The following is a 9,134-nucleotide window of genomic DNA, read 5'->3' as shown; positions in this document are numbered from 1 at the left end:
CCTCCAGCTCTTAGCACTCAGAAAACTCTCCTCCCTGACTAACTCTCTCTTTTTTTTTTTAATACAATAAATAAACTATTTTAGAAAAAAGAACAGATCGACCCCCAAAAACAGGGGCACTGTTTGAACTGCAATTTACAATAATAGAAAGGGGGATTACATTCTATCCTAAAACAGAACCCTGTCCCTAAAAATCCTCTGATCATTGGCTAATTAAAAGATGAATGCTGGGGCGCAGATCTCCACAGGATCAGAACTGAAGACATCAGTAAAGGGTCGGTTGCTATATTTGGACCCATCACTTCAGTGACAAGCTGTCCATTGCTTGTATGCAGAGCGATACCAACCAATCAATTGGATGCAGAGCTATGCCAACCAATAACTGCAAGGAACTCGGACGGACCCTTTGGATCCCATTCGGCACGAAAGCAAGCCAAGTGACCATTAAAATCATGGCTATCGATGATCTCATGGCTTGTACAGCGCAAATCACCAAAGATAGAATCCTATACACGTATCCGGTTAGCTTGGCGGGCAGTTATGATTTTACTGCCAGTTGTTGGCGAAAAATAAGCAGAGTATCTGGGCCGAAATCGGAAATGCCATATTCCAAATGCTATCACTCCAGCTAGCAGAGTCTTTATGCGGAAATAGTTAACCTTGCTGCAGCGCGTACTCGACATTTGGTGTAGTTAGATCCCCTGCGCACATGCTTTTACGATTTATCTCTTCCAATGCAGATGTTCATTCCGATTCCGAGGATGAGGACGACCAGTGCGAGGATCCATCATTTGAATTGCCCCAAGGTCAAATATCTGACGATGATGAAAGCGGAGAAACAAGCAATGGTGTATTGGAAGATCCAGATGTGCAAACATCAGCTCTCCGAAAGCATGGGCTGAGAGTAACAGGTCGAAGGTCAGATCTTCGTGAACGAATTCAGGAGGAACTTGCGCCATTTCTGGGGTGATACAAATTTCCCGAATTGTAGCTATAAAGAATAATCTGATGTCATCTTGTTCCTTAACACCAATAACATCCAGAAGCACCATGATATTTTCCTCGTCATCAATCATAATATTGAACTCATTGAAATCACAGCGGATGAGACCGTGTTCTGCCAGTCGAACAATTAGGCCAATTATAATATTAAATGTTTGTTTTGGATGTTGCAGCTGCTTAACTTGGACCCTGGAACAAGAAACATCAGAACACAATGTCGATTACAGTCTATTGCATTAGGAACTGGAAAACAGTGTTTTACAAGGGCCTTCATAAAGGCAAATTCTTTAAGAGCGGCAAGTCTTGATAGGTAGAGCCAATTATAGCTGTTTCGATGTCTCAAATAGTCACGCTTAGATTTAACAGCTCTAAACGATGTCCGACCCAATCTGTGCAATTTCATTGCCAATGTTCTACCATCTTCTGTGGCAACCTCGAAAATATCTGATTCTTTCCCAACACCTATTCGACGACCAACACCTACAATCATGTCGTGGTTTGCCAATGTCTTTATTGCAAGAAAGTCATATCCCAAAATGCGATTCAAGAAACGACCAACATCATCTCCTTTCTTTGCATTGAAGCTATGTGCTGTATTCAGTTCTGCTACTCATTTCTTGAAAGGCTGGAAGATTTATAGTATGCACTTAGTGCTGTAGACATAACCATTTGGTAAAACCAAAGGTGGCTTATCTTCATCCATTAGTTCTTTTGAAATGTAGCACACAAGCTTAGAATGGATATGCTTTGAGAAAGGTAAATCTGAAGCCAGATTCCTGAAGCTTTCCTGTGACAGTGGAGGTTCACCCCATTCATGAGCTTTCTTTTCAAGTTCCTCAAAACCTACCTCTCCATCCTCAATCAGAGCTCCTAGTTTTGAATTGAAGGTTTCATAACGTTTTGCAACAAGCTCTGACATTCTTCCATCCTGCAACAGCTTAGCCGCATTTCTCAAGCCCCGTGCAAGAGTGTCCATGCCCGATATATGAGCAATGAATAGATCTTCCACATCTACACTCTCTCTCCGCAATTTTGCATCAAAGTTGAACCCACCAGGTGCAAGCCCACCATTCTTTATAACAGTCAACATGATTAAAGTTGCTTCTCCAATATCCGTAGGAAATTGATCAGTATCCCAGCCTGTTTGGGCATCTCCAGTGTTTGCATCAATGTTTCCAAGCATCCCATAAATCCGTGCTATTTCCAGCTCGTGATGACAGCTGTGCCCAGAGAGGGTTGCATGATTGCACTCAACATTTAATTTAAATTCTCCTGCAAGCCCATATCTTTGTAGGAAGCCCATAGTTGTTGCAGCATCCCAATCATACTGGTGTTTTGTAGGTTCCTGTGGCTTAGGCTCAATTAGAAGGGTCCCATTGAAGCCAATGGTTTTCTTCCAGTTCACCGCTGCTTGAAGAAATTTGGCCATATGGTCAAGCTCCTTCTTTAGATCAGTATTCAAGAGAGTTTGGTAACCTTCTCTTCCACCCCAGAAGACAAAGTTTTCTCCTCCTAATTCATGTGTTACCTCCATGGCTTTCTTTACTTGAGCTGCAGCATATGCATAAACACGTACATCTGGATTCGTAGCAGCTCCATGCATGTAACGAGGATGCATGAACAACTGTGCAGTTCCCCACAAAGTATGAATGCCAGTTTCCTCCTGAAGCTGCTTTGCAAGAGCCACAACTGCATCCAGATTGGCATTAGACTCTATGAGTGTTTTATTGCCTTCTGTATTAAAGGATCCGGAACTATATCAACCACAAGTATCTATTGTATGTTATACCCATATGACCCCATTGCTTTTTCAAGCTCTTTTAACACAACTTTGGCAACATCGCCCTTTTGCTCAAATAATTCATCCAAATTCATCTTTGGAACATTTGCTCGAACCACATCAAACACATAAGCTTGATTTTGTTCTTGAGGATTTTGCAGCTCATAAAATGCATCGGCAGCATTCAAGGGTGTCGTTGTAGATAACCTCTGTGCCATGATAATTGAAACCATATGAAGATAAAACTCGACCAAATTCATCAACAGTAGAGTCCGATGTAAGCTTTGTTTTCTTTGTGCTTTTACAGAGGTAGGAGCTTGAAGTCGCTGCCAGTTGAAGAGCTGAAGAACAAATTACATAATCTAAAAAGCAACATTTAAATGATTTCTTCTTGAAAACAGGGTTTTGAAGAAGAATCAATCTCTGACATGAGACGGAGTCTAACATCGGCTCCATTTGGGATGGCAGCTGCCGCTCCCTGGAGGTGCCAAGAACCGCAGAACTTTGGGAGAGCAGACAGTGCCTCCACCCATTGGGCAATGGGGTCATCATCGACACAACTGAAACTGAACTCAAACTGAAAATAACTTAACAATCTTGAAGCAAACTAAAACAAGATGCTGCCTTTATGGCTGCTTATTTATTTACAAAACCTACTCTAATCTGCTGTACAAACACTAGATCAGGTAATGCTAAAATGCCAAATTAACCATTCAAGTAAACCTGAGAATGACGTAGCTCGAGAATGCTTCCGCCAGGACATAGATGCAGTTGCTGGCAGCCCTTCATGCACGTACTTTGCCTGGTCATGTACAAGGCAGTCTGCTCCATCAATCAAAGTGAAAAATGTGTCCATGTATGTTGCCACTGGATCGCGGAAACCGGACTCTGTTGGCTGTCCCAACTCTGCAATGCAAATTTCCAGCTGCACATTGTCAATGTATACATCTATAGGCAAGTCTATTATTGCTTGTTGTGGAGGAAGGATTTCCAAGAACCTTTTAGGGTCTTGGAAATCATATGACTGAATCTGCTCATCGAGACACTGAATCTCGTTTTCAACTCTTTCAACAACCAACTCACAAAATCTAGTTTTGCCTTCAAGATGAAGCTTCGGAGATTTCAAACATTGAAGGAAAATACTGAAAAATTCTTCATTAATTTCAATATCTACTAACCACTCTCTAACTCCGTTTAGAGCTTCACAAAGTGCAGGGTCTGCCACATACCCTACCATTGCATGAACGGATCAGCAAGCGTTGGAATGTCTGGATCGAGTTGGAGTCGCCAGGTGAATGATTCAGCCTGCATATGTATCTGACTGCTGTCCACCATCAGCATCAGATCTGAAATTTGATTGCATGTACCGGGACAAAACAATCAACAAGTTGAATGTTCTCCCCAGTATGGTCGCCACTATGTTAGCGCTTGAGATTTCACCCTAGGCTGAGGAAGGTAAACCTTCAAGGCAACATCAAACCATTACACCTCGTAGCTAGCCCTACGAGGAAGGAGAAGGCTCTCTCCGATCAGACTCAAGGTTTTTTTTTTTCTCAATGGGGTGAGCTGACCAATTAGGATCAAAGATATTAGGCTAGTAAACTGATGAGGAGGATTGATTTAAAGTTTTTGGGGTTTTTAATGACGGGGTTTTTCTGGGCTGCATGGGCAAAATCACAGCTTGAAAAGAGAAATATAATGACTACACAGATTATCAACTGAGGCAAGGTAGGCAAGCAATTTAACACCAAATCTAGATTTTAAATGGGATGGCAAGACTGGTGAGGAGCTAAGGAGGGCAAATAATACTTTGAATCCTCCTTAAATAGAAGAAAACATTGAATTGAACAAACTTATAGGCAGAGCATATAATACTATGAATTCTACCTAAACACTTCATTTGCTCAATTAGAAATGATCATGAGGTGAAATGGAACACAACAGATTACATATGAAACACAAGAAACACTTATGCTAAATTAACATACCACAGGAATCTCAGAAGATCTGTGAAATTTCATTAAAAATCTCTGTCATAGACTGTACAATGAAGCTCAGTTTCTCCTCCAGCTCTCAGCACTCAGAAAACTCTCCTCCCTGACTAACTCTCTCTTTTTCTTTTTAATACAATAAATAAACTATTTTAGAAAAAAGAACAGATCGACCCCCAAAAACAGGGGCGCTGTTTGAACTGCAATTTACAATAATAGAAAGGGGGGTTACATTCTATCCTAAAACAGAACCCTGTCCCTAAAAATCCTCTGATCATTGGCTAATTAAAAGATGAATGCTGGAGCGCAGATCTCCACAGGATCAGAACTGAAGACATCAGTAAAGGGTCGGTTGCTATATTTGGACCCATCACTTCAGTGACAAGCTGTCCATTGCTTGTATGCAGAGCGATACCAACCAATCAATTGGATGCAGAGCTATGCCAACCAATAACTGCAAGGCACGCGGACGGAGCCTTTGGATCCCATTCGGGACGAAAGCAAGCCAAGTGACCATTAAAATCATGGCTATCGATGATCTCATGGCTTGTACAGCGCAAATCACCAAAGATAGAATCCTATACACGTATCTGGTTAGCTTGGCGGGCAGCTATGATTTTACTGCCAGTTGTTGGCGAAAAATAAGCAGAGTATCTGGGCCGAAATCGGAAATGCCATATTCCAATTGCTATCACTCCAGCTAGCAGAGTCTTTATGCGGAAATAGTTAACCTTGCTGCAGCGCGTACTCGACATTTGGTGTAGTTAGATCCCCTGCGCACAGGCTTTTACGATTTATCTCTTCCAATGCAGATGTTCATTCCGATTCCGAGGATGAGGACGACCAGTGCGAGGATCCATCATTTGAATTGCCCCAAGGTCAAATATCCGACGATGATGAAAGCGGAGAAACAAGCGATGGTGTATTGGAAGATCCAGATGTGCAAACATCAGCTCTCCGAAAGCATGGGCTGAGAGTAACAGGTCGAAGGTCAGATCTTCGTGAACGAATTCAGGAGGAACTTGCGCCATTTCTGGGGTGATACAAATTGCCCGAATTGCAGCTATAAAGAATAATCTGATGTCATCTTGTTCCTTAACACCAATAACATCCAGAAGCACCATGATATTTTCCTCGTCATCAATCATAATATTGAACTCATTGAAATCACAACGGATGAGACCGTGTTCTACCAGTCGAACAATTAGGCCAATTATAATATTAAATGTTTGTTTTGGATGTTGCAGCTGCTTAACTTGGACCCTGGAACAAGAGACATCAGAACACAATGTCGATTACAGTCTACTGCATTAGGAACTGGAAAACCGTGTTCTTCAAGGGCCTTCATAAAGGCAAATTCTTTAAGAGCGGCAAGTCTTGAAAGGTAGAGCCAATTATAGCTGTTTCGATGTCTCAAATAGTCACGCTTAGATTTAACAGCTCTAAACGATGTCCGACCCAATCTGTGCAATTTCATTGCCAATGTTCTACCATCTTCTGTGGCAACCTCGAAAAAATCTGATTCTTTCCCAACACCTATTCGACGACCAACACCTACAATCATGCCGCGGTTTGCCAATGTCTTTATTGCAAGAAAGTCATATCCCAAAATGCGATTCAAGAAACGACCAACATCATCTCCTTTCTTTGCATTGAAGCTATGTGCTGTATGCAGTTCTGCTACTCATTTCTTGAAAGGCTGGAAGATTTATAGTATGCACTTAGTGCTGTAGACATAACCATTTGGTAAAACCAAAGGTGGCTTATCTTCATCCATTAGTTCTTTTGAAATGTAGCACACAAGCTTAGAATGGATATGCTTTGAGAAAGGTAAATCTGAAGCCAGATTCCTGAAGCTTTCCTGTGACAGTGGAGGTTCACCCCATTCATGAGCTTTCTTTTCAAGTTCCTCAAAACCTACCTCTCCATCCTCAATCAGAGCTCCTAGTTTTGAATTGAAGGTTTCATAACGTTTTGCAACAAGCTCTGACATTCTTCCATCCTGCAACAGCTTAGCCGCATTTCTCAAGCCCCGTGCAAGAGTGTCCACGCCCGATATATGAGCAATGAATAGATCTTCCACATCTACACTCTCTCTCCGCAATTTTGCATCAAAGTTGAACCCACCAGGTGCAAGCCCACCATTCTTTATAACAGTCAACATGATTAAAGTTGCTTCTCCAATATCCGTAGGAAATTGATCAGTATCCCAACCTGTTTAGGCATCTCCAGTGTTTGCATCAATGTTTCCAAGCATCCCATAAATCCGTGCTATTTCCAGCTCGTGATGACAGCTGTGCCCAGAGAGGGTTGCATGATTGTACTCAACATTTAATTTAAATTCTCCTGCAAGCCCATATCTTTGTAGGAAGCCCATTGTTGTTGCAGCATCCCAATCATACTGGTGTTTTGTAGGTTCCTGTGGCTTAGGCTCAATTAGAAGGGTCCCATTGAAGCCAATGGTTTTCTTCCAGTTCACCGCTGCTTGAAGAAATTTGGCCATATGGTCAAGCTCCTTCTAGATCAGTATTCAAGAGAGTTTGGTAACCTTCTCTTCCACCCCAAAAGACAAAGTTTTCTCCTCCTAATTCATGTGTTACCTCCATGGCTTTCTTTACTTGAGCTGCAGCATATGCATAAACACGTACATCTGGATTCGTAGCAGCTCCATGCATGTAACAAGGATGCATGAACAACTGTGCAGTTCCCCACAAAGTATGAATGCCAGTTTCCTCCTGAAGCTGCTTTGCAAGAGCCACAACTGCATCCAGATTGGCATTAGACTCTATGAGTGTTTTATTGCCTTCTGTATTAAAGGATCCGGAACTATATCAACCACAAGTATCTATTGTATGTTATACCCATATGACCCCATTGCTTTTTCAAGCTCTTCTAACAAAAATTTGGCAACATCGCCCTTTTGCTCAAATAATTCATCCAAATTCATCTTTGGAACATTTGCTCGAACCACATCAAACACATAAGCTTGATTTTGTTCTTGAGGATTTTGCAACTCATAAAATGCATCGGCAGCATTCAAGGGTGTCGCTGTAGAGAACCTCTGTGCCATGATAATTGAAACCATATGAAGATAAAACTCGACCAAATTCATCAACAGTAGAGTCTTATGTATGCTTTGTTTTCTTTGTGCTTTTACAGAGGTAGGAGCTTGAAGTCGCTGCCAGTTGAAGAGCTGAAGAACAAATTACATAATCTAAAAAGCAACATTTAAATGATTTCTTCTTCAAAACAGGGTTTTGAAGAAGAATCAATCTCTGACATGAGACGGAGTCTAACAGACTCCAAACATAGTGGACAAGGGGTTGGCCCCTTGTTTTCCAAGCAAGTCACGTGGTGCTCCCAAGTGAGTGTGGGGGCACAAGGACATGCTCATGGGTCTCCAAGTGGATCAATAATGCTTGAAAACCATCTATAAGGGCTAGGATGATGCTATAATCCCTCCCATTGTCTCCTGCAATGAGACACATCCTCATCTGAACCCTAGAAACTCTGCCAAGTGTATGGGACAAGTGTGGAGCTAGTTGGGCATGGCAGTCCAGGTGCATCGTCCTCATCCAAAAGGTGGAAAATGAGAAATAACTGAATGATGTTAGGGTCCATGAAGTAATCTTTGCCATGGTGGAGGCCCATGGTTCTCAACGCTCAGCCTACAAGTGCCAATGTGGCTCTCTAGAGGGCTTGGACCCCCGTATAAGGAGACCAAACGCCAAATGGAGACCCACCTACAATCCTACGTAAGATCCAATGTGTCCCCTTGCCCTCCAATACAACAAATCATTAGAATAATCAAGTAAAAGAGCTTACAAATCATGGAATCAATGGGATACTTCATTGTGGCACGACCTCCCATAGTGGGCTTTGGCATGTACAAGTGTCTCCAAGCTTAATAAGGGGGTTAACCAAGGACCCTATTAGGTGGTTTCAACCTTTAAAGAGGATGACAGTCCATGGTACATCTCTAAGGTGGTAGGTGGGAAGTGATATAGTCATGGAACAGAGTGAGTATCAAGGGAATGCTCTAGGCCACATGTCATGGTACAAGGGTAGATATTTTAAGGGAAGCCCACATTTGGGTATATGAGTATATAAGGGAGCAAATTGTGGTACATGAGTTACCTGACCTTTGTTTTTCCACCCTTCTTCATATGCCTTTTTCCTTTAGTTGATTTTTTTCATAACTACTCGAGGCTCCACGGGATGAGAGCATGATGTGTAGGATATAGCAGTAGGTGCCCCCTTTTAAGGTGGGGAATTCATTGCCCACCAAGGATTGGGACAATCATGGGTTCCTTAATTTGAAGGGGGGCTCATCTATGGCCCATAGGAACCAAGGTGATGGC

General features: G+C 42.2%; 2 pseudogenes; both read right to left on the bottom strand.

Moving 5' to 3' along the window:
• Positions 1–722: 722 nt before the first annotated feature.
• LOC149177336 (uncharacterized) lies at positions 723–7,843 on the bottom strand (annotated as a pseudogene).
• On the bottom strand, positions 1,637–3,000 carry LOC149177337 (xylose isomerase pseudogene; annotated as a pseudogene).
• Positions 7,844–9,134: the final 1,291 nt, after the last annotated feature.

The sequence above is a fragment of the Pinus tabuliformis genome, chromosome 4_1 (genome assembly GCF_031772625.1).
Source record: "Pinus tabuliformis cultivar Carrire ecotype Pingquan chromosome 4_1, CPIR1, whole genome shotgun sequence".
In the NCBI taxonomy this organism is placed as follows: Eukaryota; Viridiplantae; Streptophyta; class Pinopsida; order Pinales; family Pinaceae; genus Pinus; species Pinus tabuliformis.
This window is presented reverse-complemented; position numbering and strand designations above follow the sequence as displayed.